At 56.0% G+C, this 24,857-nt stretch overlaps 1 protein-coding gene across 1 annotated transcript in view; it reads left to right on the top strand.

Annotated features, from left to right (window-relative positions):
* Positions 1 to 24,857, top strand: part of CASZ1 (castor zinc finger 1) — a 145,991-nt gene that overhangs the window by 27,212 nt on the left and 93,922 nt on the right. Inside the window, exon 2 of the mRNA XM_081816869.1 lies at positions 4,180 to 4,329. The gene's annotated coding sequence lies outside the window, so the exon portion shown is untranslated. The remainder of the gene's footprint in view (positions 1 to 4,179; positions 4,330 to 24,857) is intronic.

The raw sequence follows: 24,857 nt of genomic DNA, 5'->3' as shown, positions 1-24,857 counted from the left end.
TGTATTAAGATGTGGATTTTTTTATTGTTTTTTTTTTTTTCCCCTTTTCCATACAGCCTGAAGTTGGGCAATGTACATGTCTGTGTTTTTGTTTTCACTCCGGGTGGTTTATGAAATCTGCTCATTAGGGCTCTGTCCTCTCCCCATCCTGGCCTGATCCTTCAGCCCTTTATCCTCTCGGGTGTAGATCTTTCCCCGTCATCTCCTGTTATCTTCTCTCCTTTGGGGAGATGCTGGGTACCCTCGCCACGCACGTTCACCCATATGAAAATCAGGGGTTCCTGTGTCTCTGCTTCTCAGTCCCACATCTCTGAGGCAGATGTGCCTTGTAGTAGGAGGTCCCAGTGTGGATGAGGCAGCAGAAATCTCTGTGCTACCCCACTCCCTCCCCACGGAGAAGCCCCTTAGCTTGCCCCTGGTCTGGAGAGAAGAAACAGAAGCTGTCCCATTCCCACAGAACCTTCTGACTCAGAGTGGCCCTCTTCTAGGTGGCCTTGTTGTCTCCCATCTCATCAAATGACAGCAGTGGGCGGCTCAGCTCTTCTCTCTCCAGGAGGCCATGCCCTTGGCTGGGACCCCATTTACTAGGTAGTTTCAGGGGTTTCTCCTGCTCCCGGGCACCTCACCATAGGCCCCACCTTTCCCCATTCACAGCCCAGCCAGAAGGAATCACCTAAGCACGACCTTTGTCTTCCCTCTGGTTGTGATCTCTGGGTGCTTTCTGCTGGCTCTTCGGGGTTTGAGGGAGACTTGTCTGGGGACAGGAGGACGGAGATGCAGGAGCGGGAAGAGCATTAGGTGTGGGTCGCTGCTGAGACCAGGGGTGGGGACGAAGGGGAACTTGCATGTAAGTTGGGCCTGGGAACCTGTCAGCCCCGAGTCCAGGCCTGAGCTGTGTGACCTTTGGCAAGTCACTTCATATCTCTGTGCCTCCCCTCCCTAATTGATCCACAGGGACCCTAATCCTTCCTACATCGTGTTGTAAAGATTTGCCGAGATTACACGTGTACAACACTTAGCACGGTGCTTGGTGAATAGAAGGCATCACGTGGGCCTGTTGGCAGAGTTGTGAAAACCAATCACCTGGTGTGCCCTCCACTCCCAGCATGCTCTCTGTCACATAGTAGGTGCTCAGTCAGTTCTTCTTGGCATCAGGGGACCAAGCGGTCCCCTTGAACCTGGAAGCTATTCATTCATGGTGCTGATGGAGGCGCGAGAACCAAGATGCAGGTTGGGGCTTAGGGGAACCAGACGGAGTGGAGCAGGAGAAACGGCCAGTGAAGTATTCTGTCGTTGGACAGGGATGAAGCTGCCCCAGGCCCATCTGACTGTGACATGAGATCAGGGACTGGTGCAGTTCCGCAAACACGCTGCCCACTGTGGGCCAGCTGTTGTGCTAAATGCTGGAGACGCAAAGATAATTAGGACCTGGTCTCTGCCCTTGAGGAGTTAAAAACTCAATGGTGGGGACAGACTCGTGAACGAATTACTTTAGTCCGGTGCAGATTTAAATGCCACACTGAAGGATGCGTGAGGAGCAGAGCAGAGAGGCATATGGGCCTGCTTGGAGCGGATTCTGGAAGGTCACCTTGAAGAGGTGTGGGAGAAGAAGGTGGTGGTAGGGGAGAACATTTCTGGAGCGCTGTTAACACCTTGCGCATCTCTTGGTGATACCCCATAACATCTGCTAGGTAGGAGGGAAGAATGTGTCCCCTCCATCTGTGAGGAAATGGGGCCTTGGGGAGATCATACGGCCTGTCCCAGGGCCCTCAGTGAGTTAAGTGGCCCGAGTGGGACTCAGACCCATGTCTGCTGATTCTCGGCCCTGTGTTATTTCTGTTCCTGCACATGGCTTCTCACCCCTTCACCCCGGAGCTGCTGGCCAGAGAGCTCTGTCCTCTGGGCTCTCTACCTACTGACCGAGATTCATGCTACCGTCATGGCCCCGGGGGCCTGTGCCATGGGAGGGCCCCGTCCATGGCAGGCCCCAAGGCCTGTGCCCTGGTTTGGTAAATAGGTCAGGCCACTTCCTTGGGGACAGTCCCTGAGCAAGGCCACACCCTGGCAGGGCTGGAGGATGGCAGGAATGGGGAAGACTGAGGAGGAGGGGGAGGAAGAGGCCTGGCCACACCCTTTCTCCAGTTGTTCTTGCTGCCGAGGTGAGAAGCTCCCTCTGCCCTGGGCAGGCCCCTCCCTCAGCTGGAAGAGGCCAGACAAGGGCCGCACCAGGGCCTGGAACACCCTCTTCTCCTGGAACTGGAATCCCCCTCTGAGCCAGGGCATAAGAGCCTGGTATCGTTCGCATTCCCGTGTGTGTGGTCGGGCTCTGGTCTTTCTAGCTCCTTGCCAGGAATCAGGGAGGTGGGAGTGTTCCTCTTGACCTTTTCCCTGGGAAATGTGTATGTCTGCAAGGGGAGAGTGTGAGCCACCTGTACAAAATGTTGGCTTTCAGGTGAGGCGGGGGCCATTCTGATGGGATATTGGAATGGAGCCCCCCCAGCAGAAGAATGTTCTGGGGGCAGGGAGCTGTAGGTGGTCTGAGGCACCCCTTCCTCTCTGGCTTGGAGATATTTGGCTGGTGGGTGAGCTGCCCAGGGCTTTGGGGGATTCTGGACCAACAGGCAGGGGAATGTCAAAGCCCAGAAGAGTAAGTCTCCCAGTGGCCCTGAAGTTCCCATTAAAGTGTTTTTTCCTCTTTTTTAAAGAAAAAAATATTCCCAAACTGGAAAACAAAGGAAATCCACTTCCCCCAAATCACACGAAACTCACATTAGGGGCCTGGCGGGAATCCATGGAAACCAGGAAACCCGCTGTTAACCCTGTATGGTGCCGAAGGGTGGGGTGGGAGCCGGGCCGATCCAAGTCCTGGGGCCGCTGTCACTGGCCCGGCTCAGTGGCAGTGCCCCAGAGTCGAGGTGGGGGGAGCCGCTGCTGGGACCTCTCGCCTTCACAGCCCAACAACCCCTTCCACTCGGGGGCCCAGCCTTGGGAGGCAGGAGAGGAGGGGTTCCTGCCCTCCAGGGAGGCTCGGGGATCCGAGGGCTGGGCCACATCGGAGAGCCTGCTGGGTGGCTGCCCACACCACGCCACGCCGTAGAGTCAGGCCGAGCCCGCTCACACGCTCTGGGAGCACACAGGCGCCGTGGATGCTGCCGTCCCCCAGCCACCCCCCTCCCTGATGCCAGCCCCATGTGCGGGGGGGCCGTGTGGGAGCAGATAGAGAGCCCCCTTGGGGTTTCCACACCCCACTCTCCCATCCATGCGCCTGGACCTCCGGGCCTGGGAGCTTGTGCACCGAGGTTAGGTGCTGTATTCGTGTTTGCACGCGCACGGGCTGATTTTTCTAAAAAGGCTGAAAATATTTACAGATTTGAAGTTGAAACGCAAACAGGAAAAGCCCTTTAAAAAGTGAGTGTAGTGGATATTCAAAACAGGAATCACCATGGAAACACCACAATATTTGCTTAAATTGACACAAAGGTTGCCTGTAGCAGGGCACCAACTTTCTTTGGCCACATTTTTTTGGGCCAACACCTATCACACATGAATCTCAGCAGTCCCCTCTCGGTATGCGCCTGCACCCTCTGTTCTGTTCTATGGGATGAGATGGCACGGGACCAGCATGGATGGTGGTGGGGAGGGGAGGGGGAAACAGAAGAAACCAAACTGACCATCCTGGGTCACTGCGGAGACACCTGTTGATTCCGTTTTTAGAGACTCCCACAAGGCCACTGGGGGTTCATGGGAGCGGCTGGAAGCTGGCCTAGGGAACGGGGAGGCAGCAGAGGTTGGGGAGCCCAAGGCTTCCTTTGGTTGTGTGGCTTTGATCTGCCTTCCAGGTCAGCGTGATCTATTGTCAGGCTGACCTTTCCCCCGGGGTGCCGAGCCTTGGGTATGATCCCTCTGTTCTACCTGGGGTGGCATCTGATTGGCCTATCATGGTTTCTACCTGTCTGATTCTTGTGTTAGGTGTGACCGCTGCTTAGCAATTGGCTAATGATTGTGCAAAGGGTGCATTGGTTGTAGGGTCAGGCAGGGTCCGAGACTCTTACCAGCAACGGGCTGGCTGGTTACGGTGCAAAATGTCGAAACCACGCCATCTGTTGTCCTCTTCTCTGGAGTAGCTTTGTGGGTCTCCGCTGTAGCCTAATAATCTGTTCTCCCTTTTCATTTTGGTAGGCAAACAGACCTCGCCGACTGAAGGCAAAGACCCCTTCCATCTCACCTGCCCTTCCAGCCGCCACAGTTGTCGACCCCCTCCCGTAGAAGGGGATCCTGCAGCTCCAGCATTGGAGTGGACTTTGGACTCCGGCCTCTTGGGATGCAAAGGTAGCTACTCCTGATGCCCAAGATGTGTCTGGGAAATGTGGGTGGGGGCTGTGGTTGGCCAGTTTGGGGATTCCTTCTTAGGAGAGGGACTGAGGAGGCCTTTCTCAGAGGGTTCTGACCCAGATGGTGGTGGCTCAGGCACCCTAGGTGAAAGTAAGAAGACGTAGGATTGAGGACAGAGCCCTGGCCTAGGAACAGGACCTGGCGTATTGGCCCTGGTTTTGACACTGAGTCACTGCTCTCTCCCCTCCAGATCTTGGTTTTGCCTTGGGTAAAATAAGGATATTAGAATAAATGGCCTTTAAGAATCCTCCCAGCGTTACCAGTGTATGGCACTGAATGGTACCAAACCAACTGAGCCACCCAGGCCTGAGCCACCACCATCTGGGTCAGAACCCTCTGAGAAAGGCCTGTGCCCTAGCAGACAGCACTCCTGGAGCTAAGCATTGGGACATTTCTGCACATCCTCTCTGGGAGCGGTAGGTCCAGCCCATCTGCGTGTCCAGAGGCCGCGGCGCTGCTCTGAGCTCATGTGTGACTTGTTGGAGCTCTCTCGGGTGGTCCTCCAGCCCAAGCAGGACCCACCTTAGAGGAGAAGCCACAGGTGTCTTTTTTTTTTTTTCCTAAAGATTTTTTTCATTTATTTAGAGAGAGAGAGAGCGAGTGTGTGCGCATGTGAGCCAGGGGAGGGGCAGAGGAAGAGAGAGAATCTCAAGCAGACTCCCTGTTGAGCACAGAGCCCAGAGCCCAATGCTGGGCTCGATCCTAAGGCCCTGACGTCGTGACCTGAGCCGAAATCAAGAGTCTGATCCTCAACCAACTGAGCCACCCAGGCGGCTCCCACAGGTGTCTTGATCCAGGCTCAGAAATCGCCCCTCGCCGAAGGCAGGTCACTTAACACCAGGGATGGGTAGTCTGTGAGGCTGGTACTGTCAGATATCTCCCTGCGGGTAGCAGACGTGGCGGTTTTTGTGGTGGGGGGTTGACACACAGCAGGTGACTTACCACGTATTGGTCGTCATTCAGTGTTCTCTTGGGATCCCAAGGAAACCAGTCCAGAAGGGTTAGGTGCTGATGAAGTTGATGGGCATGGTGTTAGGACAGGGGCCGAGGTGGAGGGTCTAGAAAATGGCGGGGAGGGCAAGGCCGCAAGCCATTCCTCCTGTGTGCGCAGGACAGGAGTCAGCAACCCCAGCTTGCTTACCAGCTCTGTCCCTCCCTGTGGGCGCCATGGGCAGGTGTGTCTTGCCCCTCCCTCCGTGGCCAGGCTCTGCAACTCTGGACTTTGAACTTGCAGGGAGGAAGCACTTGGCAGCGATGGGTGCCTTGGTGCCCACTGGGGTTTGAGAGGTCCCCAAAGCTGTGGGCCTGCTTGATTCCAGGCTGTGCCACCTCAGGGACTAGAAGCCTTGGATACAGGGCAGGGATTTGCAAATCAGATGTAAATGTCACCTTGGGTTACTGTGGTGGAGCAACTGCGTGGCCGAGACTCTTCTTCCTGGTGTCTAGAAAGTGATCACACTCCAGGAGCTGGTCTGTCCACATTTAAGATGTGCTGCTGTTGTCCCCTGATGGCGGTGTCGAGATTGTTGGTGTAGCGGTCTTGCTGGGTGTTTGGCATGAGCACTTGTATGTCTCTACACTTCTTGGGCTCTTCTTGCCTGACTCTGCTTCTCTGATCATCGTGGGTCCTGGGAAGGCAGACCCACGTGTCTTCAAGCCTCTACCTGGTCTCCCTGGCCCCGGCTGGGCCCAGCACATGAGCAGCAGGTTGCCAAAGTGCGTATAGCTCCCCGCTTTGAAGGGGGAATATTGCCCGTTCTCTTCTCAGTGGCTGGCTTTTTGTTTTCTTCATTCCCTCGGCAAAACATGCCTATTAGTTTTTCCCTTTCTGAAGTTTCCACTCACTGTTGACTCCCAGGGGCCGTGCTGGCCTAGGGGACGGGCTCCACGAGTCCTGTGGGGCTCCCGCGTCCTGGCATCGGCCATCTAAAGCTTAATAACGAAGCTTGGGAACTCTGAGGGCCCTGAGAGGGAATGTTGTGGCCAAGCCCCTCCACATTTACCCACCTTTTCCCAGGAACTGGGTTTGGCCGCAGGCCCACGTCCTCTGGGGCAGGGCTGACCCATGGTCTCAGAGGTGTCCTGCCTCACCACCTCGGAGTGTGGGCCAAGGTGAGTCTATACTCAGGCCCGATCCACAGGCCTGCTCCTGTCTAGTTCAGACTCTCCCTATTTCTGGTTGTGCTGCGTAAGATCTGGTTATATTTAATCAACAGAAACCGAGGGCCTGGTGTCTGCCAGTCATTGGGGGTAGAGTGGACAAGACAGCCCTGGCTCTCATGGAGTTCTGGTTGGGCAGGCAGACAAGGAATCCACAAAAAAGGAACAAGGACACCATTAGCACAGAATGGACATAGGATGAAGTGGTGTGAAGTGAGGGGGCAGTCAGAGGAGGCCTCTTTGAGGAGGTGACAGCTGAGATGGAAGGAGAGGAAGTGGACAGCCCTCTGAGGAGCAGGCAGAATAGTCCAGAAAGAAAACGACTGGTCTAAAGGTCCTGAGGTGGGATGAGCTCAGTACATTTGGTAACAGAAGGAAGGTCCCGGTGGCTGGGAGGTGGACCCGTTTGTAGGGGTCAGTAGGCCGGGGAAGTTGGCATTTTATTCTTTAGGTGACAGGAAGCCACTGGAGGGTTTTAAGCATGGAGGTAAAGTGATCTGGGTTTTGCTTTGGAAAAGCTGGCTGGGGCTGCAGTGGGAAGAATGGATTGCACGGGGGCAAGGGGAGAAAGCAGGCCAGATGGGAGGCTGCTGTGGACGGACGCTGACACGAGGAGGTGGACGCCGAGCGTGGAAGGGCGCCGAGTCCGTGCGTTGAGAGGGAGGGTGAGTAGTGCTTGCTGTGGGAGCGAACGGCGAAAAGAGGAGCCAGGCCAACCCCAGATTCCGGGGGCCCCGATGTGGGCCTGCATCTCCTCTCCTCTTACACCCCCACCCTGCCAGTGCCAGGCACCTCCCGTGGCTTTCAGAGGCCATACGTTTTGTGGATTAGGGAGAAGCATCATCCGGGGCCCGGTGCTGGCTGCTGAGAAAGCGTGGTAGAGTGGTTTAGGCATCTCTTGGCCGGCACCATGTAGAAGGAAGGCCAGAGGCCCGCTCGTCTCTGGCATTGTTTTCAGTAGGTATTTCTAAGCTCGCCGTCCTTTTGGCCCGAAGACTGCACGGGAGCTTGTTTTGTGCCTCTGCTCCGTGGGCTCGGTGCTGGGTTTGAGGTTGGGTCTAGTTCGTATAGTTCCTGTCACTGTGGTCTTAAATGTGATCTGTGTTCTCAAGGGCTGAGCATCTGCATACCTTCTCCCGGGCATCCGGTCACCCAGGGCCAGATTTGTCTAAGGGTTTGTCTAAGACCTCCTCATTTCCACTGGGGCCAGCTCAGCTTCCAGCCCCAGTGTATGGGCAGGGATCCTAGCAGTCTTTGCATGTGGAAAGTCCTTTCACAATTCACAGTGTGGATTCCCATAGGTACCCCATCAGATTTGACTTGGGCCACTGTCCCCTTTTCCTGGGCCTCTGATACAAGGCTCCGCTCTCCTGGGTCTTGGTATCATCTGCTTGGGCTAGGATGGGGCAGGCAACCCCAAACAGCGATGCTATCACAGTGAAGCGATCCTGGGCCCTCCGGGGTAAGTGTTACGTGCGTCCTAGACAGCAAGCCAGAGGCCTGGGAGGAGGGAGCATGGAGCTGTCACAGCCGGCTGCGGGGGCCCCAGTGAGTACTCGCCCATGCTGGCAACATATTCTCAGCCATATGGGCCAGCTCAGCCCTCCAGGAAAGCTCTGGAGGCTTGACCTCCAGGGGGAGTGACAGGAGGGAGCAGAAGGGCAGGCTGGCGACGTTCGCAGGGGGTGACAGGGATGTCCCAGGCGGGCAGCTGGTGCCTCTGCCTGACTCCGAGGGGGTGTCAGCCAGCCTTCCTGGGTGTGTCTGCCAACATCAGAACCCTGGGCTGAGCCCCGGGGGAGGGTGTGTCTGGGTGGGCAGGCGTGGGAGGCTCTTCTGCTTTCTGCCTCCATGGCCTGTACTAGATCCATGGCCTTCACTCGTAACTGGACTGGACAGTTCTAACTCCTTCCTCCCGGGCTCTGATCTGATGTGGGGCTGGCCGCTCCAGGCAAGCAGCTGGGGGAGGGGGTGCAGAGGGGGGGGATCAGGAGAGGTACTGGCTATGGGACTTGGGGGTCCGAGCCCTGTGCCACCCCTGGGTAAGTTCACGCTCGGGGGGGATGGCTGAACTACAAGGCTTGGGAAGTGTCACCGAACCTTCTGGTTTCTATTCAGGGTGAGAATTCGGCCCTGATGCTGCGGACGCCCCGGCCCTGGGCCTCCTTCCTCAGTTTTCCCTGTCTCTTAGGAGACTCAGGAAGCCCCTGGATCCCACCAGGCACAGACCCAAGGGGAGAGGGATGAGGAAGGGCCGGCCGTACCTGCCTGTCTGGAGCTACCTCGGGGCCTCTCTGCGTTTGGTGACACGGTTGCTCCAAAGGGACAACAGCCCATGGCTTTGGGAGGGTTAAGGTCTGTGGACGAGGGGAGAGGCACTTCTGCCCTGCCTCCATCCTTGTGACCTTGGGGCCTCCACAGGGAGAGCACTCTGGTGGTGTTGGAGGAGCACCATCGGGGTGCCCCCAGAGAGGAGTCCCAGGGACTGTGAACATGTCGTCCTCTCTTGCAGATCCCGGGGCTCCTGCTGTTCTGTCTCCCCCAGCTTCCCCGGCCTCTATTATTCCAGAATCTACCCAGGTGTAGAGCTGGTCTAGAAAGCCCTTCAGCCCAGAGGACACCACACAGAGGCCTGAGGCAGCCCAGTGTGGGGACACTTACGTGGCCGCCCCACACCACCAGCTACTGCTTCTCCATTAAACCTGCTCTGGGCGTGTTCCTCACCTTCCGCTACCCACTCATGTTTTCTCTCTGATTGGGTTTCTTGGCCCCTAGGGAGCAGGTGCCTTTTCTGCCCCTGAGCCTCCATATGGCAGCCTGGGGTTGGGACCCCTGTGGCCAGGGCGAGTGGAAATGGGAAGGTGTAATTAATCACTAGTTTCTTCTCCAGAAATGCTAATCGGGAGAAGCAATTAAATGCAACTTTTTTCCCTTAGTAATCTGTGCTAAAAGCTGGTAATGAAGTTTAGGGCCGTCGTGACTCAATATTTCAGCTTCACCGACTCAAGTCAAAACAATCCAAGCCCAGGAGTTTGCCGGCAGCTGAGCTGGGCCCGGGCAGCAGCTGGGAGCCCCCACTCCCTCTCCTCACCCCCTCACTGCCACCCCACCCCCCACCCCTGCTTCTGGGGCAGAGCCCGTAGCAGGCCCAGCTGGGGGAGGGTCTGGGTAGCAGGGAGATGGGTCCCCGAGGCCATCCTTCAGGAGACCCAGAGCCGGAAATGCATCTTAAGGGAAATGATAGGACCAGGTGAGAGGAGCACCTGCCTCTGTGGGGGCAGAAGGGGGAATCGGGGGAGATGGGTGCCTGGGAAGCCCCCAGGGCAGCCCAGGGTTCAGCCACATTTGGCTCAGAGCCGGAAGAGGTGGTGGTCCGAATCTTGACCTTCAACCTCGGTCATTCATTTCTCATTTTCATTCATTCATCAAGCCTTACTGAGAGACACGGCGAAGTGGACCCGAACCACAGCAGCGAATGAACAGTGCTGTGGGATCTGCCTTTCAGTGGAGGGAGGCAATGACAAATGAGATAAAGAAATACAGTATTTGTTGGATGGCCACGTGTGTCCAGGAGAAAACCATCACGTTTAGAGAATAGGATGGGGAGAGCGTGTGGCGGGGGTGGGGGAGGATGGTTTGTAATTCTTCAATGTGGCATCTGGGGGACACAGCACTGGGATGGTGACATCTGGGTAAGGACGGAGAAGGTGATGGAGCGAGCCCCCCTACTTAATACCTGGGAGAAGAGTGTTCCCATCAGGGGGAACAGCAAGTGTGAGCTCCTAGATGCAAGAGCAGCCTGACTTGTTGGAGGGCAGCTCGTGGGGGAGATGCCACGTGAGGTCATGGGGGTGCGCGAGGGACCCCAGATCCCCCAGGCCTCGCCGCCATTACCCCAAGTGAAATAAGAGGCTTTGGAAGAGTTCTGGGTGACTCGATCTGATCAGGCACAAGTTCTTCATTAAAAAGCAAGACCCAACTGTCACCGACTCCTCCTCTTCCGGGTCCCTAGGTGCGTCTGCACCCACTGCCTCCCGGGTGTGTGCTCTTGAGCAGGGGAGGGGAGTGCTGAGGGCTCTGTTGCAAACCGCGCTGCCCTCCCCCACCCCCCCGCCAGCCTCTGCCCACCCTCTCAGTCCTCCTCGGGGAGCGGTTCAGAAACAGGCTCTTGTCACTTTAAGCAGCCCCCCGCCCGGCTCCCCTGGCCTGCTTTATCTGAAGTCCAAGCGCATGTTGTTCCAGGACCGATCCGCTTTAGCTAATTAATAATCTGACAGGAGCCACCCAGGGGATTAGCCTCTGAGCTGAGCTCCACCAAGCCCCAGCAAATGAGCCCTGTACTCCTTGGGGACACGGAGGTGACTTTGAGGGGTGCAGGGAGAGGGGACCCCCACAGGTGAGCCGTGGCACCGGGCTGTGTCGTAGTGACCACTGAGGGGAGAGGGCGGGGGCGGGGGTGGGACAGTGACAAACAGAGCCTCTTGAAAGGAGGACTGCTGTCCCGAGATGGGCGGAGTCCTCCTTTCTCCCTCACTGCCCCCTACAGTTCTGCTCACCCACCTACCAGGTGTTACCTGCCGAGAAGCAGGAGAGAGTGGCCAGACTTAGCAAATAAAAAAACGGGCTGCATGTTGGACACCTGAAACTAACATGACACTGTATGTTAACGAACCGGAATTAAAATAAAAACTGGGAAAAAAAATACAGGATGCTCAGTGAAATTTGCATTTCAGATAAACCACAAGTAAGTTTTAGTAGAAGTATGTTCCATGTAATATCGGGGACGTACGTACACTAAAAAAAGTATGCGAGGTTTATCTGAAATTCAGATTTCGCCAATGGTCATCCTGCGTTTCCTCAGCCAGTCCTGAGCAGGTAGGGACAGAGGCTGCTGGGCTCCCTCCTGAGAATAGCCTGGAGGAGCTCCCTCTGGAAGAGGTAGCACCCTTGGGGAGCAAGGCGGGGCCAGAACAGTGACCTTCATGGGCATGCTGCTGCAGGACAAGGAGGATGGAACAAAGGTCAGCCGTTTGCAGGAGTCTCTAACCTATATTTGGGCCCAGGTGGCCCTTGGATGAGTAGAGTCCAAGTCTCCTCTGAAGGATCCGTGGCCTCCAAGCAGGAAGGAAGTCCCAGAGCTGCCTCCCCCGGTGGGGGTGGGGGGATGGCGGGGAGGGGTGCTCATGTCTGGGAAGTCTGGGGCCTCTGCAGAGGGGAACGTGTGAAGTTGCTGGGGTCATCTGGGTTAGGTGGTCATCATCTGTTAAGGGCATCTATCTGCTCTGAGCCTAGGGAGAGGTCAGCAGGGAGGACCCACTGTGTGGGCAGGGCCAGGTCAGGTCAGGTAGAAGGTCAGGGACAATAGCCTGCCATGCAGAGCCACCTCCAGGTTCCAGGGCCTCAGGGCACTGGATAGAAATACCCATCTGCTGACTTCTCGGCGCCCACCCCCAAGGCCACTGAACAGCCCGAGCCAGGGGGGTTGGGTAGCCTGGGATGTCATGCTGGTCTTTATTGGAGTCCTTACTTCCTATGGGATCCTCCCTGTTCCCTCTCATGACCCTTCTCACCCCGGCTCTGTTCCCAGTGGTCAGGGCGCTCAGGGCGGGGAGAGGGGCCCACTGCCAGCTGGTGGTAGTCCAGCCTCCTGCAGCCAAGGGGCCTGATGCCAGGCAGGCGGTGCCCCCGAGGTGGGAGCTCTCTCACTTCCGCTCCGTTCTCTAGGAGTTAACAATATCCCGTGCCCTCGAGGCCTCCTCTCCCCCAGCCCCTGGGCTGCCTTCCTCCCAGCCTTTCCCCCCCCACACACAGCCAGCTGTGGAGCCCCCCTGGCACAGGAGCAGAGGGGGCTGGGGGTGCCGAGCCGGTGGCAACCTCCTGCTGAGCTCTCAGCCTCTTCCCCAGTGTGCCCGGCGGTTTGGCCCTGTTTCGCGAGCCGTCTGCTGCCCGTGCTGCCTCTGACCCACATCGTTAGCATGGGCATTTATATTTCATTAACGACATTAAGCCCAAATGGCATTAAAAGCAAAGCTGGTGATAAATAGCTTATTAATAAACAGGGAGTGCTTCGTGCTGCCTGGCCTCTCCCAGCCCCGGCGTTAACCCTTGCTGCCCTAGACAATCATGTTTCGTCCCAAAGATCATCCCCCATCAACTCCACGGTGGGCCTGGAAGATCCAGCCGTGTGTCTGAGTTCTGGCCGCTCTGAGGTGGGTGCCTTGTGGAGCCCGAGTGGGCCAGTTTGGGATCACTCAGGCTCGTGAAACCTGGCCAGACCCCTCACAGCCTCTAATCAAATCTTCATTACCCTCTCTCTCCTCGCTAGTTTCAATTCTGGGCTAAACATTTCGGGAAGTGTGGCTTTTCTAGGCCATAAGCTCAGATCTCCCCCATTACTCTGTAGCTCTGTCTGAAAGGAGGCCCATAGAATGTTTGGACTCCAAAAGAGCGACGCTCCTGAAAATGATGCTAATAATAATAATCATGACAGTAATAATCGCAGCTGGCCCCTCCGGAGGGCTAAGTGTGAGCAGTCCGGCTCCCTGCGACCCCAGGGGCCATCCAGCTCAGGTTCATTTTATAAGGGGGAAAACCCAACTCCCAGAAGAGTGAGTCGGGTTCACCAGCTGGAGCCTACACCTCATAGGGGCTGGCACCGGGGCATTGGGTGGCCTCCCGAAATAGGGCCTGTTGCCATCCCCACTCCTGGGCCTCTCGGACCCACCAGGGCTTCTCAACTGTGGCTCCAGCCTCGATTGACCCTAGCTCCTTGCCCCTGGGATTTGGCTATTCCATTACTCGATGCCTGGTTGAGTGTGCCTACACAGGCTGGCCACCTGGAGGGCACAGTCTTGTCCCTTGCAGGCCACCACCCCACCTAGGACCCAGAGATGTCAACAGAGAGTCCGTGGAAGAGTCTGTGGTACTGCAGAGGCCCCAGTGAGCTTTTTGCTTCTGATTGGAGCAGCTTCTATGTGGTGTCCTCCTGGGGCAGGGTAGGGGGGACCAGTCAGCCTTGATTGTCTGGGGTTTTAAGTAGTCTGTGTTTTTTGGACACAGAGTCATCTCTTAACACTTCCAAGAAATAGGGGCAGACTCAGCCCTGGGTCTCCTACCCCCTAGCTGAATTGTTTGAAAGCAAAAGGAAAGTAGAGTCTTGTCTAAACTTGGGCTCCACTTAGAACTCTCTCCACTGCAAACCTGGACCAGAGCTCTCATTATCCTCCCATCCTTCTGGGGCTCTCTGGGCCCGGGCCTGGCTGAGGGAGAGAAAGGGTTTTTGGAGGGGTTTGCAATATAGAAGGGGAAGATGGAGGCGGGGTATAAGGTGAAGATGTCATGTCATTTTAAGGGGAGGACGGGAGTAGAGGGCACGTTGCTGGGACCATCTGGTTGTGTCTGGTGAACACTCGGGGAAGACAGAGAGCTAATTAATTAGCAGGACTCCTGCTGCCTCTGCCAGGAGCTTGGACTGCTTCTCCCAGCCTGTTCCCAAGCTGGGAAGGAAGTTGGGAAGCAGTGGCCATAGGGCTCGTCCAGGAGGAATTCCACCTGTCCTGATGGATGAAAGCCTGTCCAGCCTCACAGAGCAAGGCAAGGCCCACTTGACCCGGATGGTGATGTGGGGACTGCCTTGGAAGGTCAGATTTACACCTGCTTCTCCTCCTGGAAAGACCTTCCAGCTTGCTCTGGCCATGCAGGCCTTGACCTTGACCACAGGGCACGGTGGGTAGCTAGGAAAGGAGTCATGCTTATCACCTGCTTTACACTGCGAGTGCACAAGGCACATGCATTAAACCAGTGCACAGAATCCAGCAGCCAGCGCGAAGGGGTCAGCCAGGCCTAGCACGAGAGGTTGCACTAGAGAGCTGGGGGCCGGAAGGGGCTGATGGTGAGAGACAGGCTTTGGAACCAGGCCCGCCTGGGCTGCAGTCAGGCCCACGCTTGGTCGACGTGTGGCCACCACGTCACCACGCTTAGCCTCGATGTCCTCCTCTGTAAAATGGACATGACAGTTCCTTCTTTGCAGGGGCGTGGCCTCTTCAGTGCTTGCAACCGGGTCTGGGCCCCTTAGGTGCTATATCGCCCTTACTGCTGTTTGGCCCGCTGCTAATCTGTGGTCACTGACATTCTGTTTGAGAGCTAGGGAAGGAAACTGGTGGAAAAACACAGCACATCCGGCGGGGCACGGCCCACCACTCCAGCAGGGGGATGTCTTGGCAGCAGGTAAGGGCCGGCCCACCCATTCAGTGGGGTTTCTGGAGCACGTCCTCCTAGGCTAGGCTTAGAAGAGGCAGGGGGCAGAAGAGAGCCAGGGGAGCACTGTGCACCCCACTCACAGTGAGTGCCCGTTCTGGTAGGGGAGCCAGGTGTGGGTGTGGCAGGTGGGGTGACATGGGACAAAGCAGGACGGGGATCTTCAGCATGGTTGTCCCGTTGCCTTTGATGCCAGCAGTGAGGCGGCTCTTCCTCTCCCTCCCTTGGACGTGCCCACTTGTAGTAGGCTGGCTTTAGTTGTAAAGCCACCTCACCATCCTGCCACACCGCACAGGTGGGGGACCAGGCTGCCCTATCCTGCTCGCTGGCTTGAGGCAGGCTGGGGCTCATCCCTGTCCTGGGTTCTTCCCTGGGTTCTGGGTGCAGTGCCTCTCTTCCGCCATGGGGACCAGCTGTCGTTATGACATCAGTGCAGGCCATTGCTTCTGCCATGGGATGGTTCATGCTGCTCTTGGCACTTAGCACGACCCCCCCACCGTGGGTTTTGGTTAGTCTTCTGAGTCGCGTCTGTTGATATGAGGGGTGAGAGTATGGACACCTTTCTCTGCACACCCCCACCTTCCCTTTTCTTTCCAGTCCCACACACCCAGTCCAGGTTCCCCTATGTCCTCCAAGGGCCAGGGCTGGGCAGGGGCTCAGGGAAAGATCATGGGGTGGCCAATGCCACCTGGAACCCAGGGGCTGTGCATGCTTCCCTTGCCTGGGCATGTCATCACCCCAAGGGTTCCTGAGAGCACACCCTCACATGGAGGGACCATGTGAGGAGAGGTCTTGGGGCATCGGCTTTGCCTACATGACCTCAGGGCCACCTAACTCCTCAGGGCCCAGGGTCTAGAGTCACAGCTTGGAGAACAGCTCCAGGGAATGGGAGCAGTGTCATGTGGGTAGATTGGTCAGTGGCCAAGGAGCCAGGCCTTGTGACTTGATGGGCACATCTTTCAGTGAGTCAAAAGCCATTCCAGACCCTAAGCTTTCCCCTTTCCTTGCTGCCTCACCTCCAGAGCTGGTAGAAATTGCTCACTTTCCCCTTGGCTTCATGGAGCCCCAACGCTGGGCCGGCCTCCTCAGGCTGGGGCCTAGGACGACCCTGGGAAAAGGACCCAAGACCAAGCCTGGCCCTCGCCTGGCGTGTGCCGTGCTTGGCTTCATGCCTGCCCTCAAGATGGGCAATGCCAACACTCCAGTGTCCACCACAGGACAGGTAGGCTTCATCTGAAGCCCCTGGCCTTGGGAAGGGGGAAAGGACCACATGCATATTCCCTCCTCAGGGAGCCTTCTGCGTTCATTTTTCTTTTGCCACTATTTTTTCTTGGGGTCTAATTAAAGACTTGAAGCCGTTTACAGCCTGTGGTTGGCTTTTTATTTGGGTCTTTGGCAATTACCTCCCGCCCTAAAATAAGTTTCGATGGAACAGGGGTAGGATTTTTCTTTTTGGCCAAGTTCTCAGCTTTAATTTTGCTGTGTGTACGCGTACATGCATGCACAAGTTGTGTGTGCGTGTGCGCGTGAGTGTGCGTGTGTGCGTGCGTGTGCGTGTGTATGATGGAACAGAATGAAGCCTTTTCGTTCTCCCTGCTCCAAATCCTGCCTCCTTCTCCTTCTCACTGTCCCCATCTCAAGTGTCCTGTGGCCAAAGCAGAGCCTGGACAGCAGGAACAGTATGTCCTCGGCCTTGCCCTGCCTGGAGGCGGCTCTGTGACAACAGGCAGGTCATCTGTTGACTCTGTCCCAGTTTCTTCAACTGAGAATGGGGCCAGCGGGTTGGGCATGCCAGAGGCTTCCCTGTCACACTGCTTTGAAAACAGACATCTTGCCACAAGGGGGAAGGTCATCCTTGGGGTGGGAGGAAGCCACCACCAACACGAACTGATTGGCCTGACTTTTCCCTCTTGGTCAACACACCTTGTGTTTGAATAGGAGCATGTAATCATGTTCCCAAAGCTCTTCCCCCACTTTGCCCCTCTTGGTTCCCCCGGCCACCATGAGAGCAGGTGTGATCACCCCATTTGATAGGCGAGGCTCCCTGCAGCCAGAGATAATAAGTAGCGTTTCTGATGTCACTTGGCTTATAGGGGGAGAGCCTTGGGATTCAAATCCAGATCCTCTGATCTCCCAAAACCCACCCCCAAGACCGGCTACATAATTTGCGGGGCCCAATGCAAAATGAAAATACGGGGCCCCTTGTTCTAAATTATTAAGAATTTCATGACGGGGCACCTGGGTGGCTCAGTCAGTTGGGTGTTCAACTCTTGGTTTCGGCTCGGGTCATGAACTCAGGGTCCTGGAATCGAGCCCCATGTCAGGTTCTGTGCTCAACAGGGAGTCTGCTGGAGAGTCTCCCTCTCTCTCTGTCCCTCCCCCTCCCTCTCTCTTTCTCGAATAAATGAATAAATCTTAAAAAAAAAAAAAAAAAAAAGAATTTCACAACAGTGAAAGCACGTGCCCTCCTGAGCTTGGGGCCCTGGGTAACTGTATGGGTTTCCCGCCCAGGCAGCACTCCCTGTCTCCACCCCCTTGAGTTCCCTTCTCCTGTTTGCCAACACTCCCACCTGCATGGTGAGGGGCAGGGTAGTCCATAAGGAGTCACTTGTGCTTCAGGTCCCTGGCCACTGTGGCTTTCTCCTGCAGATGGAGGGGACTCTGAGTTCTCCCTATTCTTGGCCTGTCCCGCCTGACCCCTATCTTATGAAGAACCACTGCATTAGCATGGTGTGGGTTTTCTGGGATTCCCTGAGTCTCTTAGGATCCTCCAGGCCTCCTTAAGGCCTCCTGAGACTTTAAGTCAGTCAGAGGTGAGGAAAAAAAAAAAAAAAAAAGAGTAAAGAGGATTTGGTACGAACTCCATTTCCATACGGTGGAGGGTGAAGGTTTTGGGGATTGATCCTCCAGGCCCATTCAGGAGCTCTGCGGATCTCTCCTTGTGAAGTTAAAGCAGGTGGTGACCTGCCAAAATGTCCAAGTCATGCTGGGCTCCGATTGCCATGCTTGGGGTAGAAGGTCAGGCGGCCATTCCTGGGGCTGATCTGGAAACTTCCTGGTTGGTTGTTGGGCACTTGGAGTAGCCACAGAATCTTGTGGGGTTCACCGAAGTTTCCCAATAATGGATGGATTGATAGAGCACCCAGTCGGGCATATGTGGAGTGTGTGTGTGTTCTGTGTGCTGGGCAGCTACTTAAAGAAGTGCTGAATGAATGGCTCTCACTGGCTTCCGTGGACGGAGCAGCCATCGCCTGGCCATCTGGGACCATGTTCCCTTGGCAGTACATGCCTGTCCCTCACATTCTTTCTCTCTCCTACTCATACATCCTCACCCCCCCCAAGAAGTCTGGGAACCAAAGTCCCGGCCCCAGGACCCCACCCCTGGCTCGTTCTGTGGCACCGCCTGCTTCCTAGAAAACGTTCTAGATTCTGGACCTTGGACAAACTTCAGGATGAAACGTGTCCTGAAAGCCACAGCAGCTGGTTTTATGGTGTGGGGGGGACAACTTTATCTAAAATTGGAGGACAGGGTGGCGGTGGGAACCGCATACGTGTGAGGTCTGAGGCGGTTTGACTCTAGGAGGGAGAGAGTGCCCGAGTTTCCAAGGACTGATTAGATGGCATGCCAAGGGTATTAAATTTTGCAGACATTTTAACAGCAATATGCTAGATAGTTGGGTGTCCCCCGAGGCGGCTGGATTTTTTATATCCTTCACAGAAGGTCGGAACCCTCTTCTGCCTGCCTCCCCCCCACTCCACCCCATGCTCCGTGCTCCTCTCTCTCTCTCTCTCCCTCCCTTCCTTCAACCATTTTCCTTGCTTCTTGCTCTCTGCTCATAGAGAACCTAAATGACCCCTCCGATCTCTGCCCGACAGGGCATTCCGTCCCTCCTGCCCTCCTGTCAGTAGACCAGGAGTCTCCAGGGAAGGGGATGGGGCACAAATGAGGGGTTTGATTTCTATGTTTTCTCCCTTTCCCCTTCCTCCCCACATTTTGGAGACTGTTGTAAGACCTACTCCCCCCACCCTCCTTATTTTTATAGGAAAAAAAAAAAGGCAGGAAAAGAATCCATCTGGCATATGAATAATTGAAATGGCTCAACTCTGTTTCTGTTGCTGCTGTTTGTTCTTGGCTCCTCAGCCCCCAGCCCAGCCCCCTGAGTACGGCTCTCTAAGCAGAGGGTGTGCGGGCATTCTCAGAACGTTCTCGGCAGAGGCCTAGAGCTCTGCTCAATCTTGAGCCCTTTCTCCCCATGAATCCATAGGTCTGAGACAGAGGCATTTGGAAATTGGTTGCTTTCCTTCTCACCACCCACGTGGACAGCCAACCTCTGGCTAGAGTCTCCCCAAATATCACTCAAACTGGAATGGTTCCTTTGGCCCTTGGGCCTCAAGGGACAGTTTCCCCTGCCCATGATTTCCCACAGGGCTCCCCCCCCCGGAATTCTGTGATTGATGCCCAGGCTCCTCCTGTCCCCAGCCTCTGCGCCTCTGTCCTCAGCTTCAGGGGACTCCTGTCTGGGGAAAATTGGCCTTTGCGGCTCTCCCTGCACACTGTCTTAGCACTGCCTCCAGGAGACTGCTGCCAGCCAACCCCCTACCCCGGCGCTGACCCAGGCACCTTGTTCACAGCCCTGGCCCGCCGCACCCCTTCTCCTGTCCCCAGTTTGCCCAGCCCCGGGGCTCTCGCGTTCTTTACTTCTGGGAACTGTGAAAGCCAGAGATTTGTAACTTTTCTTTCGACAAGTTGGGAGAAGACAAGGCGGCAGCAGGGTGGGGCAGGGATACAAAGATAATGGACTCACGCCTGGCTAGAAGGGGCCGCCTGTTCACTTTCCAGAGCCTGGACCAGCTGCACGCCAAGCCCCCAGGTCCGGACGGAGAATTCTCTGTCTCTTTAAAACCATTTAGGGGAAAAACAAAAGAACTTTAGTGCATTAATTCTAGATGAAGATGGGTCTCCAGATGACAGGCTGATCCACATTATTCCCCACAAGACAACTTCCCCCCTCCCCCCCTCCCCCTCCCTGCCCCTCTGCCCGGTTCTTTGTCGCCCTCCACGGTTTGTGCAAAGCTGACACGGGGGTTGCTATGAAGTGTAATCGTGCGCTTTGTGTTTGAGAAGTCAATACTTTTGTTTGTCTGTTGGGGACATCATGTTTGTGTCATGTATGAAGTATTGACTTGCAGCCGTGGGTCTTGTGGTTGTAAAGTGCTGTGAGCCTGTGTGCAGTTGAGAGCCGCCGAGGGGTCGTGGGGGGGCGGGCGCATGTGTCATGGCAGAGTGGCGCGGTGTCCCTTTCCCCTGAGCTTTCTGGGTCAGGCACATTAGGTCTCAGAAATATGCACCACCCCCGCTCCAAAAGAGGGTCTGAGCAGCACCAAAACCTTCTAGCTCTTTCCCAGGTTCATAAAAAAACCAAAAAACAAAGAAAAAAAACCCCTGCTTGCTAAGCAAAATATTCAGATGAAATTCAAATCAGGTTTGTTAATATATAGTCATACATATATATGTATGACTATATATATAACGATGTATACACGTATAGTTATATATATGTCGTTTGTAAAGACTCCTACACACGTTATAAAAGCTGCAAAATGTCTGGCATTCCAGGGCCTGGTACAAATAATTAGATATTTATATCCAATAAAACTGGTTTGATGGGGAAATCGTTTCTCTCTGTGTGGATTCTCAGATGAGGACGAGTTTCGGTGGTTGGGTTTGTTTTTTCCCTGACAATAAAACCAGGGCTTTGGCACCGACCGATGGACTTCCGGTAACTATCTCAATCTTTTTGCACCATGGCTTCTGCTAGGCGGCCCGCCACGTCAGCCCAGCTCTGCTGTTCCCTCCTGCCTTTTCATGTGCTCTGGAGAAATGCATGTGTGTGGAGCCCCCCTCCCTGCACGCCATGCCCAAGCCCCCGACCCGGGGCCCGTGTGGGCGCTGTGCCCCTTGTGTCTGCTGCGTGTCCCCATCCTCTGCCCTCACCCAGCCCGGGGCTGCTGAGGTGGGTCTTCCCTCTGTTCTTCGCTCTTTTTTCCCTTTGAACGGTTCTCTGGAATGGGGCTTTTGCCTCATTATCCCTTAAAGCCCCATTTTAGTATTTTTCTGATTTCATTAAACCCCTCTTACCCCCAGTTTTCAGCTTTTCTTCCTCTGTCTCCTGCTTCTAGACCCTTCTCTCCCCACTTTCCCGAGCCCTGCTTAACCTCCTGGCCCATCGCCTTCAGGGCCTCTTCTGCAGTGTGGAGCGGCCCTGGAGAGCCAGTCTGCCTTACTGCCCCGGCTTGGGGAGAACACCCGCCCCCCTTGATTCTCTTCCATCTGTTACACAGTTGTGAACAGATGGAGCCAAAAGAGCCATGGATGAGGGCAGCCTCCCTCTCCCATTCTACAGATGGAGAGCTGCAGCCTTGCGTGGGGCAGGCGGGGTTCCTCACTGGGACGGGGCAGAGCTGGGGCGGGGGGAGTGTGACCCCTCACTTTCCAGCTGGTTCTGGGAGTGTGAAAGACTCACAGGCCCCACCGCCAGTTGGCAGTACTCTCTGTGAGACTTTGGGCAATGGGCCTTACCTCCCTTGGCCTTGCTTTTCTGTTTTCGTACCTTGGAATTGGTCATTCTGATGCTGTAGGGTCACTGAGAAGAGTAAATGCGCCAACACATGACGAGCCCCCGGGTGGGCGCTCAGCCTGTGGGGTGCCCTTCCACAGAAGGTGGTGGTAGTAGTGTTCACCCTCACTGTGAAATGAGGACCCTTGTGACACGGGGCTGAGACCTCGCCCACCAGGGGTGCCACCCACGCAGCAGGATGGCCTTTACCCATTTCTCCCTGAATGGCTGAGTGTCACCCCTCAGGTGGACCCCGGCTGGGATCAGAGCACCTTGCAGCTCCCAGAGCTCAGGCCCTGACTAACTTCAGCCTGGAAGGAAAAGCCAGGGATGATGGAGGAGCTGGTGGAGCACGGGTGCTCGAGTCGCGGAGGTCTAATCAGGAGCCGGTCCCCCAGAGAGTGGGCCCAGGGAAATGGGAGAGATGACCCGCAGCGGCCATTCAGGGACTGGGGGCCCGTGGTTTTGACACAGGCCTTTCAGATCAAGAATTTGAAGTCTCCTGAAGGGTCTATGGGAAGACCAAGGGGCCAGCGAGGCTGGGAAGGGGGAATGGGCCCCGTGGGGGGGGGGTTGGGGCGCTCTGGAAAAGGTCTGTTAGCCCAAGTGGGAGCAGCCGAGTTTAATTACAGAGCAGTGAGTGAAGTGAAAATACGGAGCCCTTGATGTGCAGCTGGGGCGGCGGAGCGGCGGGCACACACCACACCCCCCCACGCCCTTCCCCCAGCCCTGGTGCCCTCCGCTGTCCTCTCGTCTCCAGGGGCACTGCCCTCCCAAGGTGTGTGTGGCTGGCGGTTCCGGGCCCCTGGGAGGATGTTCCCGCCAAGTGGCACACACACAGGGGCACCCACCAGCTTTATGTGTACCTGCCACGGAGCGCAGGAGTGACCCACGCACACACACCCAGGTTGTCCGTGCGCATCTTTGGTGGCCACGGTTGAGTGACACACTTGATGCAGAGTGGACTGGACCCTGGCCTGGAATTAGAAACTACCCTTCAGAAAATTCTTGGGTGTCTTGTTTTCTGTTATTCCTTCCTTATTTTTTTTCCCTTGCCACCCCCTTAAATAAAAAAAAAAGAAAAAAGAAAAACTCAACAAGGAGAGCCCAAGCTTCCTATGACTGGCTCTCAGAGAAGCCAGTCAAATCTCCCCTCGTTGAGAACATTTTGACAGCATAAAATGCTGCCGGAATGTGACTTTAGTGAAAAGTAAAAAAAAAAAAAAAAAAAAAGAAAGAAAAAAAATCCTTCCTTCATGCATATGGAGTTTTTTGGAAAAAAAAATGGTATTTTAATGCTTTCTATTAAATTGGGACTAAAAGTGGTGTCTTAATTTGCATGCATTAGCATATTTGCATATAGATCACTGAAATGGTGGAAGAGAGAAGAGCCTTTAAATGAAAATTCTTTTAAAGGCACAGGCCTGCCTCTCTCTTAGGCTCCCTCTGGAATTCATGCTCACTCTTTGCCTCTCACCTCCCACCCCACCCTTTGTGTCTGCCTTGCAAGTGGACTGGAGGGTCAAGGCCCTCTGTCTCTGGAGCTGGCTCGGGGTGGAGTCAAGGGGCCCTTGGTTACCCCGTGGCCTTGCAGCCTCCTAGTGCAGGCAGGACCCCACACAGGCCGCCCGCCCGGGCTCCCTTCTGTCCTGGTGGCGGCCCTGGAGGAGGGGCCTGTGTTCACAACAACCAGGCAGGTGGCCTCAGGCCCCTGGTCCTCTGCCAGCCATTGTCCTTCTCCTCTCTCCATTCTACCCCTCCTACCCTTCCCCAGGCCATGTGGATGCTCTGCAAGCCTGCCTCAGGGCACCCGTCCTGCCAGCCACTGGGCCTAAGCCTTTGGGCACCTGGCACCAAGGGAGGGAGTGGGTGGGGTGCTCCTCCTGGCATTTTCTGCTGTGTCAGCCCCTTGGGACTGACCTTCCCCACCTTCCTGGACTGGAAGGCCCAGACTGCCCTGTTCCCTTTAATCTTTCTGGTCTCTGGTTCAAATGTCACCTCCTCAGAGGCGACTCAAGTAACCCCACCTCTCTCCTCTGTGACTCTTTATCACGGTCCTTGTTTTATTGTCCTCCAGCACTCAGTAGTTTTTCGTTTACTGGATTAATTATCCCCACCCTGCCCCCACCGAGGCTAAGCCCCATGAAGGCAGGGATTTGGGTATGTCTTATTCACAGCTGTACCCCCAGGACAATGTCTGGCACATCATGGTGTTGAGGAACTGTTTGTCGAATGAAGGAGTGGGTGCCAGGACCCCGGTCAGGGCTGAGACCACCCCTGGAGTCTCTACCCCACCAAGCACAGTGCTCCCGGGGTGCTGAGCCCCAGCCTGTGTGAGAGGTGCTCAGCCTGGCGAGAGGAGCAGGGGCTGGCAATTGGTCAGCACCTTCCAGTCTGATATGAGGCCCTCGAAGAGAGCATGGTAGCCCACGCTTATTCCTTTGGACAGTAGATTGGAGCCAGGCCTGACCCTGGAGGACAGGGGTCCAGGATGGCCTGGGTGCAACTTCTGGCTCAGGAGAAGAGTAGGGGCCAATGGAGCCAGGGGTCCCCTGGTGGCAGCCCAACCCTACAGCCACCAGACTCCCCCTTGGGCACCCCCACCCCAGGGAAGTGGAGGCCCCCCCAGAAACTTCAGAGCCAGCAAACGAGAACCTCAGCTTTCTAGAACTAGATCGTGCTCACCGGCTGGCCCTGATGTGAGTGGCAGAGTCCTAGGGAAAACCCCGCCCCCCTCTGCGTTGCACAGGGGCCAGCCGGGGAAGTGAGGTCTGGCTGCTGAGCTCTGCACCTCCCGGCTTCACCACTCTGGTGGGCTGGGCTCTCTGAAAGGCCCCTCTAGGCTGACAGCAGGCAGCCTCGGGCTCCATGCCCAGCCTGAGGGGGGGAGGGGCCAGAGGGGTGAGGGGGATGCCCAGGCTTGGAGCGGGGCTGTGCCTCCACCGCTAATGAAAATCGGAAACCAATTGAGCAGGACAAGGTGCCCAGCCAGCAGGTTGTGGGAACGAGGGGCCTAATGGATGTGGCTGGGGGGGAGCGGATGCCTCATTGATCGCCCAGTGGCTATATTTATCCACCTTGGGTCTGTGGCCCCAGCAGCTGGATGGTGCAGGGATAAATAAATGGCCACTGAAATATTCATGAGCTGCACATGCACATCCGTGGTCGGGGGACCGCCGAGGGCCTTCTCTTCCTTCCTCCGCCCCATCTCTCTGCAGGGGCCTTTCAGGAAATTCCTCCCACCTGGGCCAGGTGAAGTGTGGCGCAGCCCGACTGGGTGCTCAGCCCAGTCAGGTACCCCTGGGGAGTGCCTCCAACCTGAGGCTGGCTGACTCACTGCATGTTGATCCCTGCCTTCCCTTTGTCCCCAGCGTTGCTCCCGTGCTCCCGTGTCCCTGTCCCTTAGTGATGGATTGGACACGTCGGGCCGTG

Source organism: Leptonychotes weddellii, chromosome 4, assembly GCF_054177405.1.
Source record: "Leptonychotes weddellii isolate Sample4059 chromosome 4, ASM5417740v2, whole genome shotgun sequence".
NCBI classification, from domain to species: domain Eukaryota; kingdom Metazoa; phylum Chordata; class Mammalia; order Carnivora; family Phocidae; genus Leptonychotes; species Leptonychotes weddellii.
Note: the sequence above shows the minus strand (reverse complement) of the source record. Positions and strands in the feature narration are given on the sequence as shown.